We start from the raw sequence: 11,456 nt of genomic DNA on the forward strand, positions 1-11,456 counted from the left end.
AAACTATATGCGGATCAGTGCTTTAAAATGTCGAGCAATCGACAGAAAGAGTTAGACGAGAAGCTGACTGCATTCGAGAAGGATCTGCAAGCGTTACGGATTGCGATACACGAGCTTCGACATTTGACGACCGCTGAGTCAGAAACGAGCAACAACAATGGCTAGCAACAAATGGAATGGCTATGAACGATTAATGGACGACGACGATGAACGACAACGACGAACGGTTCAGGAACGGCTCAGGAATAGCTATCAAGCGGCTAACGAACGACTCAGAAACAGCTATGAACAGCTAGCGAATGGCTATGAACGGCTAGCGAATGGCTATAAACGGTTAGTGGACAAAGAACGGCCAGCAGACAAAGAATGGCTATTGAAGGACAATGAACGGAAATAAACGGCTATTGAATTGTTAAAAAAAGTTTGAGATATAAATCATAATATAATTTCTTTGTGCATATTATTACACACTGCTAAAAAACATGACATCCGATGGACATAAAAATATCGAGAAGCAACGACTCGTCGAAGAACTGCATGCTCCGGCGAGAAGAAATTTTCCACGAAGACACGTCATAGTTCGGGGATACGACGACCTGTGGCAGGCTGACATTGTCGAGATGCGTCCATACTCACGTTTCAACAAAGGTTACCATTATATACTCACCATCATCGATGTGCTGAGCAAGTATGCGTGGGCTGTACCGCTCAAGAGTAAAGGTGGAAGCGAGACAGCTGAAGTTATCGCCAAGATAATTCGAGAGAGCGGGAGATGTCCGAAAAACTTACAAACCGATATGGGGAAGGAATTTTACAACACCGACGTGCAACGTCTCGTGAGGAAACACAACATCAATCATTATTCCACATATTCGGTGTTGAAGGCGTCGGTCGTCGAGCGATTCAATCGCACGTTAAAGAATAACATGTGGAAGATGTTTACATTCAATGGAACTTACAAGTGGATCGACGAGCTACCGCGTCTCGTCGCGGAGTACAACGCGCGCAAGCATCGAACGATCGGCATGCGGCCCGTCGACGTTACTCCTGCAATCGCTGAAAGACTCTTAACCACGGTGTACAGCGCGATCAAGATCGCGGGTTTGACAAAGTTTAAAGTAGGCGATCGGGTACGCGTTAGCAAGCACAAGACAATTTTCGAGAAGGGTTACACGCCAAATTGGAGCACCGAGGTGTTTAAGATCGTTAAAGTGCAACACACTAATCCTGCAACCTATCTGCTGGAGGACTATCGCGGAAAATCTATCACTGGAGCGTTCTACGAGCATGAGTTACATCGCGCGGCTTACCCGGACACGTATCTCGTGGAGAAAGTACTGCGCAGGAGGGGAGACGAGGTCTACGTGAAATGGCTGGGATTCGATGGCTCGCACAACTCATGGATACACAAGGACAATGTTATTTAATTTATGCAGATTGTATTTTAAAACATATGAAAAAATAAACTATGTAAGAAATATTAAATACATACATGTACAATATTTTTATTAATATCCCTTCTAACAATATAATATACGTTATATTACCTTACCTTATATTACATTACGTTACGTTACTATACATACGTATATACATATATACATACCTACGTACATACCTACATACATACATACATACATACATACATACATCACATTACATTACGTTACGTTATACTATTACATTACGTTACGTTATACTATTACATTTTATACATATTACATTTTATACATATTACATTTTATACATATTACACTACGTTTTTGGAGGGGGTATTTGATAATGCCCCCACGGTAACGTATCGATCGAATCGGGTATAATGTATCGCTTATCGTCGTACGGACTCAGAGCGATCTTCGTCTCGCGGATGGTGTTCACATCATGCAATTTTGATCTTATAGAGAACTGCTGTCGCGTCATTTCAATTTTGTCGCACAGACACCGCGTGTAATCGTCGAACGTTATAGTACGCGCTACGACGTTACTCTTAACGCCTTTTGCTTTTTTTGTATCTTTCTTACCGTCCACTCGCAAGGCGTACATCTTCGCTCTGAGTCCAACAAATTCCGTCATTATCGCGCCATTGTTTTCGTCTTTCATTAAGCCCGGCACCTTCTTGTTCGCAAGCGGTATACCGTACGCATTATCTACCGGATAATCGCTTGTGTCGAATCTGTCGATGTCGCGTTTCATCGTCTCGTACACGTCGTCGCACTCGATGTGGTATATAAGGCTGTCCGTATCAGTGTACATAATTTTACATTTGTCGCGATACAACAGTAACATGTACTCGTGATGAAATTCATACAAACATATCTTGGATATATCGAGGATGCACATACCAACGTAGATTGGTTTGTTGAACTTTACCTCGAGTTTTCGCAATTCGACGGCTACCAGATCTTCCGAAAACACGCTCCTGCTGTGGAAATTCGGTCGCGCGATCATTGCCTCCGCGCCGTATCGTCCGTCCCACGTCGTCAGTAATTTTACATCGACATGATTGCGTACATTTTCCATCGTTTTTCCGAAAACCGCGTTATTCATTAATTTATATAAATTTTTCTCGAACTCATTTTTGGCCAGTGTTCTAAATTTTGTATTGAGTTCGATGTAAGCGCGGAGCCACGCAGATTGAGCGAATTGCAATACGCGATGTATCTTTGTGACGCGAAGGCCGTGGCGCGTGCACTGCTGTAGGTTGCGATAATGAATGACATAACGCTCCTTATTGTATAAAGTCGCGAGAAGTTTGTTCTCTCGCTTGCCGGGCGGTTTATCGCTCGTTGGACAGAACGGTAGATCAGCGTGCGCGTCGTGTTTATTCTGCGGATACTCTAGATCGACCTCGAGAATATAACCCGTGGACGAATCCAAAGCGATTGCGCTAAAGTTGAAATTCGAAACGTCTTCGACCCATCGAAAATCTGCGTAGGGCAATGCTTCACACATCGCCCAGCCGTACAAGTTGTTTACATCGAAATACATCAGGTATGACGATGGTTTCAACTGATCGTGAGATTGCATGTACTTGTTATTAGCTTGCGCGTATCTACCGGAACATTGACTGAGACCGCCGCGAATACCACGTTCGATAAACATTATCATATCAATGTCTGTGAGCAGTTCGAAATTAATACGTGTATGTTTTAACATAGCGTCCCACGTGAAACCCGGTAGAGTGTAATAATGCGCTGGATCGAGTCCGTAACTCGCGACGCAGCTATCGCGAAAATTTTCAAACACGTCGGCCAACAGCAAGACATCGGTTTTCAGGTATAGATCACTGTATTCACCCAGGGTTCGAACGGAGAATCGCTGCCATACGTTCGCGGCGTGCGCGTAATCGCTCTCGGATACGGTGTCACCGGTCAAGGAACTGTAAAATGAATCGCGCGGTGGTAAACACGTATCCTCCAGCTTTTCGACACAATCAATGTACTCATACGGAAAGACACCTTTTCGCGTCAATAATTCAAAATCGTTGTCGGATAACGTGGAAAATTTTGAACGTATAATTTTTAATTTATCATTATCTAGGAAGGATGACAATTTTGCGAGACTCGCGCTCAGAAATTTATATGAGTCGATAAATCTTAACTTTATATTGTTTCGCGAATCAGATCTTTCCGTGGTGTCTTTCACGTGTTTAGTAAATGAGATGTACTTTTCCTTTGTTATAGGCAGTACATCGATCTTGCCTTCGAACGCGGTAGCTATCTCCTTGATAATGAAATGCGCGTCATAGCCCGACAGATTGTGGAATATTACTGGGATGAAGTGAGAATCCTTATAATTCAAATTGCATGTCGAATGTGCGGGACCTCGGTACCTACCGGTTAAATGACAGTGATCGCGTACCCGCGTGTCGTCTGGCGCGAACGATTTCTCGCACACGTGACATTGCGTCGCACTGTTAAATTTTTTCCACTCGTCTTGCGTGAAATCCGCCATGGGTATATTAGTGGACAAGATAGTCTTTACGTCGTGTGCTAAACGTCTTAGTTCCTCGGCGAACCACGCGACGCAATCCTTATCGCGACGAAATCGATACGCGGATAACGAGTCGTCGTACGAGCACCGCACGTAGTATCCTATGCTAAATACCTCATGGCGTTGGTATATGCCGGGCGTTTCAGGATCCGCTGCCGTCTTCTCCAGGGTACATTCCAGGTCTGCGTATACGATAAACGGAACTCGTTCTTTCCTGCCGTAGTTGTTGAATTGCAGCCACTTGTCGTTATCGCTCGGTAACTTGATCGCGCAGTCGTTCATCTTCCGACAGTCGATGGTGTGGGCTTCCAATTTCTCGCTCGTGTAGAAATAGTGCAAACATCTGTAAATAATGAAATTTTTTATATATTTTTTTCATAAAATTATTTTTATTTTTATTTTTTATTTTTATTAGGATGTATACTCACCGATCGCAAAAGTATTTTTTGTTCTGTGACGTTGCAGTTTCGCTGCATCGTTGCAGCGCCCCGCCGCCGTCACAAGGCGCGGGTTTCGCGACCTTTTTCATGCCCGAGGACGGTGCAACGAATCGATGCGAGATCTCCAGGGGCATATTATAATTGCGTTACGGTATTCTGATCCTTTATTTTATTTTGTATCATTGGCGTGGCGCCTCACCGAGCTGAGACTGGAGTTCCTGAGAGGAAGCGGAAGCGGAGTCGACGAGAAGGATAACGGCGAGAGATCGGACGACGGAAAGCGGATCGAAGCGACCCGCGGGCCGCCGAGAGCGACGGAGCGCAGGAAAACACGCGCACGGCGCGTGACACTGCGGCGGACGGACCCCTAATGGCAGGGCCCCGGGACGCCGGGGCTAAAATCAGCTCATCTGCCCTCCTCACACTGCTGATCGGATTCCGGGATAGGCGGCCGCCATTCCCGAACCGAAAAGGAGGAACACGGAGGCAGACACGTCCCGTCCGCCGCCGGGAAGAATCCCGGAAAATTTGCCACGCGGGCGAAGGGCCGTTTAGCGCCCTGCGGAAAGCCGTAATTCACGGCCCTACGCACGAATCCGCCGCGAGCCTGCGAGCCCACCCCTCATTGGTCCGCGCTCCAACGTCGCGGGGCCGCGTACGCCCGGGGTGGGGTGCGCTATCGATTCCGCCATCGAGCGAAATTTCGGGATCATTCGTAAATCGTCCTCGGTAATCGACGCACGTCGAAAATCAAGTCTCGGCATTGTCTCCGCACTAAGTCGCATTCCGGAGCTGAGTACGACGTCCGGCTGCTATCGTCGCGACCCTTGGGACGACGGCGAGGACCCTCGGGAGAGGATCTGCCTACGGTGAGGTTGCCTCGGTAACATATTATGTAAAGCCACGACACCGCTCCCCGGGTCGCGCTCTCGCTCGGGAAAATTCGCGATAATTAGCGTATTCGCCGACAAGGCGTATTTAGCGATCGATAGCGAGAGCGAGGGGCACCGGAATGGTCTCGTGGCCGTGGGATCGCGATCGAAATATACGAACCTCTGGAGATCGCGGTAGGCGCGTCGATGACGACGTTCGATATCGCGAATACGCCATTTCTCGCGCCCTTCACGTCCACGACCGCGTGTCTCGTTAGGTGTAGTATTTCGCCCGGTCGAACCTTAGATTCTGTACGCGTAATTAATGGCGTCAGAGGGATATTCGCGTTGGTGTAATCGCGTTACTCACGATTCGCGTTCGGACATTTAGACTATCCTCGCGATATCGGCTACGTTGAGAGATTATTCGCGGAAGGTTGTGGTTCGCCGTAAGATACCATTCGCGTCGACCTAATGTTGCGTCTCGTTATCCCTCGCGGTAATTCCGTATCTTTCTCGCGTTAATTCGAGTATTTCGCGTTATGCCGAATGTCTCGGCGCATCATTTTTCGCGTTGGACGATCGCTGACGATCGCGTGTGTTGCGTTCGATCAGAATCACTGGCGTAATCTCAGTTCTTGCGTTAGGATAAATCGGTCATTTCGCGTTAGTTATAATATTGCTCGCGGTACTTCCGTATATTTTCTCGCGTTAGTTTAGTATTTCGCGTTTCGTCGAGCGCCCCGGCGCCTTTATTCTTCGCGTGAGGATATCCCTGGCGATATCACATGTTGCGTTCGTTCCTTCTTGCGTTGGGACGTTACTCGCGTCGCGTTCGTTGCGTTAGTTTAAGATTATTCTTTGCGTTAGTTTAAGATTATTACTTGCGGTAGATTAAGATTATGATTTGCGTTAGGTTAAGATTATTTGGCGACAGAATCCCGGCACGGGTTTGGGAACTTGCGTTCACGCGCTCCAAGCGTGGCGCATTATCATTTCGCGGTATTTCGCGCTATTATTTCGCGTTTATTTCCGTTATGTCGTAGTCAGTCGTAATTTGTACCGATATTTTATGTTATTTGTCCGCGAACTTTTCGGCTATTATTAGCTGTGGAATTATATGATCTCGATGATTTTGTAAGTTTAGTTGTCCTCACACGTTCTCTTGCTTCGCCTTCCGCGCGTTTACTGAGTTAACGTAATTTTTCCGTTTATTTCTGGCGTCCGCGTTATCATATTTGGTTGTTAAAAATTTGACGCCCGCGTTATCTACCACCTGCTATTTGCTTTTGTTTTGAAAGCCACCTTGGCCCTCACTGAGTTACGAAAGTTTTCTACAGAATAAATGTTATTCTTTAAATGTTAATGGCTTGAGTTACGACATTCGTTATTAATTAGGCGTCACCCCGCCGAATACTGCGCTGCCCTTCATCAACCCCGCCCTGCTATTAGGTCGAGCTAGCCATTCCCTCGCACACCGACTTATTCGTTTTGCGTCTCGTTTTTGGTTTCTCGCGATTTCGCGGACGCGAATTTACGCGTCTGGCGCCCAACCTTAGAATCGTTTCGTGGAGTGTCGGAGGTGCGAGAGAATCCCCGGAGAGGCCTATCATCCCGCTCTCCTTTCCTCTTTTGATCCGGCACACGCCCCGGGCCGTTCCGGGAGTGAAAAAGTCGTGACAGTTCCTATTCTTGCTCAATTGTGAGCTAATGAGACGCGATAGGTTCTTGATCCATGCAAAATGTCCCACATTGTTGTCATTCACGTACAGCAGATTTACATGTTTGTCCATCTTTCGGTCGGTGAGTCGTATTGGCAGGATAGCAAGTTTCTTGTTTTTTTTTCTGGATGGTATATACATTGATTGAAATGTCGACGTTGAGATCTTCAAATTTTTTAATTTGACGCAACGACATTGGAAATTCAATGCCTTGTAAATTCAATACTGTTTTATAATCAGGGTATGAAGATTTTCTATATGTATGTTCCACGACTGGATACAGCGCGGCGACCACCGACCACGCGAAACATGCATTGTCCGTAGATTGCACGTTAATCACCGCTTTCTTTAATTTAATTTCTTGCGGTAAATCGATGTAACACCCCGCGTGCAATGGATTGTACTTATTTATGTTTAGCATTAAATTATGTATACGTGATAACGCCCACCCGCTATCGCGTTCCTGGAATTCCTCCAGCGTTGCTAAAGTGGGCTCGATAACACGCAACTTATACCACTCTTCCAAATCGGACTCGCGAAGGAGTTCACAGTTTCCCGTATTGACACTTTTATTTGCGCGTTTATCGCCCGCCACAAACTCGCCGTTGAACATTGTGTTTATTTTTACACTGTTATGTTCTTGTATGACGTTCCGCACATGATTGAATACAATGTTTCCCGCGTCCTCGAGAAATTTTTGCGGTTCAATGTAATCGGTATTGATTACCGCACCAGTCAATATGCGGCTTTCGAAAGCTGTATCTATCTCGCGCCATCTGAGTCCTGTCTCACCCGCACCGTATCCGGCACCCACATGCACGAAACGTTGACGTACTGAATCTTTTTTACTTTCGATTCGTGCGATTTGAGCCACCAATGACTGTTGGTCGCTGATTGATAATCGACGCCGTTTATTTCCGCTTTGTTCTTCCAACACTTCGAGATATTGATTGCATCGCTGCTCCCACGCACTAAATTCTTCGATCGAATTCAGTTGATCGGCTTGCTCCAACAACTCTTGCTCCATATTTTCGTTTCCTTCGATCCAAAGATTCTAAAGACTGCTTGCTCGCTTAGCTTGAGAATACTAAGATTTTAACACTATTTTCCGTCGTTTTTATACTTTTCTTCTATCGCTTTTTCTCTTTTCTTAATCATTTCTTCTTCTTCTACTTTTACGTCACAGAGACGCGACATTCCTTAGACCCTTTGGGTCTCAATAAGCAAATAAGCTATTTGCTTATTAGTAAAAAAATTTCATCTGAATGGTAACATAACCCGACCATGTCCCGACACGTAGCTCATCAAAGGACTAGACAATTGTAGGTCATAAATTATGCCTGCCATTCTATAACATTTGCATAAAAAACTCTTCGATACAAAATTTCTTGGAACGCAAACATACTCAGCTATGTATGTAATATAATATCCTATGACTATTACCTGCCATGACTACTATCCCATATCAAAAAGACTAAATTTAATCACTCTAGAGAACGGGAGATTAATTTTTGACCTAATATAATTTTTAAAATATTAAACAATTTTATCGATAGTTCTGACCTATTAAAAAAATATTTATTTAAATATTCCAATCAGGGACCTAAGACAATCTCCCTTCTTTTATGTTGAATATCATCGTACTTTATATGGCGTAAACTTATGTTTGAATAGGATGATCATCTCGGCAAATAATTATACCAACTTAGTTGATTTCTTCGGTGGCAATGTGTCTACATTTAAGTGGAAACTTATTTGTTTACTCTCTTAACATTACTTATTGTTTTCTGATTGTATTTTTATCTATTTTATTTAATTTTATAAACTACATTCTCTCGTGTATATACTAAAGGGTTTTCCGAGTAAATACTAATGGAAGGGAATATTAATCACACATTTGTATTTTATATTTTTAATATTTATTTATTATATAATTTTACAAAAGTTTACCATTTATTATTTCCCTAAACATTTTGTTTCTAAAGTATGGCATGTCGTCCTGCGTAAATGTTATCTCCCTGTTTGCACAGACGTGCTCGGCGAACATGCAAGAGAATACACCACAATCGCTACCATTCGTCTGTTGCGGAATGTTCTTGGCGGAATAAAATTTCCAATCACTCATATCATAAGGTTGTTTCTTTTTGTCAAGACTCTCATTTTGTAAATATAGTTTTAGCGCAGCCAGACATTTCGGATTATCACTGCCCATACTGTCGTAATAAATAATCGTTTTATCGCGGAAATCTACTATTGACATACACCAGTGAACATTGAGATGTATAGGGATAATAATAAGATCATGCGCAAATATGTCCACCTTCCTGGTCCATCGCTTCAGAGACGAGTGGCCGCCCGACAGAAGTTTCGAATAAAAATACGTGTTCATCGCATGTACTTTCGGATACTTGTTCGAAGATGTGCTTCTGGCGATCAGCAGATTCATATAAAAATTAATCACTTCGTCGTTCAGCCAATTTGAGTCAGCCAGCGTATAAAGATCCTTCTGCGTGAGCCTCAGGCCGAATCCTTCCACCGCCTCCATACTGTGGAAACCCTTGACACAAAATTATGATGTTACAAATTTATGTTGCAAAATTATATCACATCACACTCCATTATTTTTTAATATTAATTTGTATATTTACCTTAATAACTTGATTGCATCGCTGCTCATTTAATTCTTCCCACGTATTTAATTCTTCCCAAGCATTTAATTGTTCCCACACACTTAATTCTTCCATTGAATTCGGCTGATTGGATTGCACTATATTTTGAAGTTGCTCGCTTGCTTGCTTGAGCATACTATGATTCTAACGCTCTTCTTCATCGTTTTCTTCAATCACTTTTTCTCTTTTCTCTATCATTTCATCCTCTTCTACTTCTACGTCACAGAGACGTGATTTTCCTTAGACCCTTTGGGTACCAGTTGTAAGCTATTTGCTTATCTCGAACTCTTCAAAGAATGTGACAATTGTAGGTCATAAATTATAGCTACCTGCCATCGACGCTCAATTCCATAACATTTGTATGGCTCTTTCATGAATAATTTTCGGCCGCGTATACCTCTACGGGAAAAAAACAAAGAATTTGTTCGTCCCTGTTTTTTTTTATTATCATTTTAAGAAATATCCCCACCAATCAAAGTATATCTACACATCAGATGAAGCAAATCTAAAAAAATCTTGGATACTTGCTCTCGTGCATTCGTGCGTAAAGGTCTCGTGCTGCGTGTGTATTTGGTGCGAAACACTATCGTGTCTGATATTTTTGTGTCATCAAGTTCATTTTTATACTATAATACATTAAAATGGCCGATCATTTTGATGACATTGTGGCTGATGGAGAAGAAGAACACGCACTGCTGGGTGAAGAAGAAGAAGAAGAAGAAGAAGAACACGCGCTGTCAGACGACGGCACGTACGAAAGTGCGGATAGTGATGATGACTGTAGAGAAGTCGTTTTTAGAGCCCTGTATCGTCCCGAAATTTTGGCACGGAATGGGCGCACAAAGTATTGCGCCATTTATTTATATTATACGGCCGGTTCGGGTTCAGGACACAAGGATTGTGCGTTATGTATGAATTCATACGCGGACGCTGAAGCCGATCCAGTATATGTCGTTCGAAGGCATATAAGCAGAGCATACAACGCAATACGCCATCGTACCTGCGGAAATTGCAGACAGCCGCTGTATACAATATATCCATGCAATATATGTCCTATTTGCACGAAATAGGATATATGTTGCATGGAAACGTGAAGCCTGATGAAATATCAACGTAAGTATTACTTTTTTAAAATTATTATTATTATTTTTTAAATAAACCATTAATCTATTTTATTTTTTCTACAGTTTCGGAAGGCTGGTGGATCGTGGGAGGGGTTTTAGTCGGTAGGAGTCTGACATAACCGTCCACCTCGCCCCGGGGTGGGGGTATCCAATGCAGGATTTTCCACCGGAAAAAAGGTACTCGGACCCTCAGGAAAAAAAGGCCCAGCGGACCCAAGTGATCATGCGAGCTTGAAAGAGTCTCTACCTACCTCTATTGTTTGAGTCACGTAAACATCGCTATCTATTCGAGATTGAAGCAAAAATGTAAATAATGAATAAAAATTGAATATTAGCATAAATAGTGGCAAAATTATTTTTCAATCCATCTCTTCCGTTTTCATCTAACATTAGCCTCCTCTATATTTAATTATATATATGTTGCGGTAATGTCCTTTTTAATTATATAACCGATTTATTATAAATTTAAAAAATTAATAAAATTATTAAAATATAGATAAAAACTTTTATCTAAAATAGAATAATCGCATCATGGCACGTATGAACTTGTCCGTTCCTGTCTTCCACTCTTTTTTAAATTAAATTATTATATTTATTAAATTATGTTATAAATAATTATATTAATTAAATTAGGTTA

The sequence above is a fragment of the Temnothorax nylanderi genome, unplaced genomic scaffold, assembly GCF_030848795.1.
Source record: "Temnothorax nylanderi isolate EJ_2023f unplaced genomic scaffold, tnyl_v1.0 TNYL_tig0128_pilon, whole genome shotgun sequence".
NCBI classification, from domain to species: Eukaryota; Metazoa; Arthropoda; class Insecta; order Hymenoptera; family Formicidae; genus Temnothorax; species Temnothorax nylanderi.